Source organism: Callorhinus ursinus, unplaced genomic scaffold (assembly GCF_003265705.2).
Source record: "Callorhinus ursinus isolate GAN/ISIS: 27379988/994484 unplaced genomic scaffold, GSC_fseal_2.0 scaffold50, whole genome shotgun sequence".
Lineage (NCBI taxonomy): Eukaryota > Metazoa > Chordata > Mammalia > Carnivora > Otariidae > Callorhinus > Callorhinus ursinus.
In genome coordinates, this window is record NW_027397112.1 from 8,774,329 (window position 1) to 8,774,831 (window position 503).

The following is a 503-nucleotide window of genomic DNA, read 5'->3' on the forward strand; positions in this document are numbered from 1 at the left end:
CCCCCCCCCCCCCCCCCCCCCCGCCCGCTTCCAGCACCAAAGGCAGGGCTGCGGGCCTCTGTGCAGGAGGAAGGCCTCAGCCTCCTCCCCGGGCCCGCTGTGTGGGCAGCAGCTGGGGCCTAGGCTCCCGGCTGCGCACGTGTGCTCCATGTGCCCCACTCGCTCTTGGGCTTCGGCCTGGAAGCGACGTGATCAGAGCATTGACCTTGTGCTTCTTGGACCTGGTGAATGCTCTCTCCTTGTTTACCTCGTGTTCTGGGCTTTGAGGAACATGACACAGTTTGAGACAGACACCGTTTCCTTAAATGAAGAAATGCAGGAGATTTCCGGGCCTGACCACTGCTTTTGACAGTTGTCTTTTCCTCACGTCAGTGCTGCCTTAGAGAAAGGGGCCGGCCCCCGCTCGTGCTCTGCTACTGCTCGGGTTTCTAACACGCGCCTTGGGCCTTGGGCCCTTGGCACAGTGGCGGCCCAGTCCCCCCTGCCCCCCGGCGCCCCCCTCT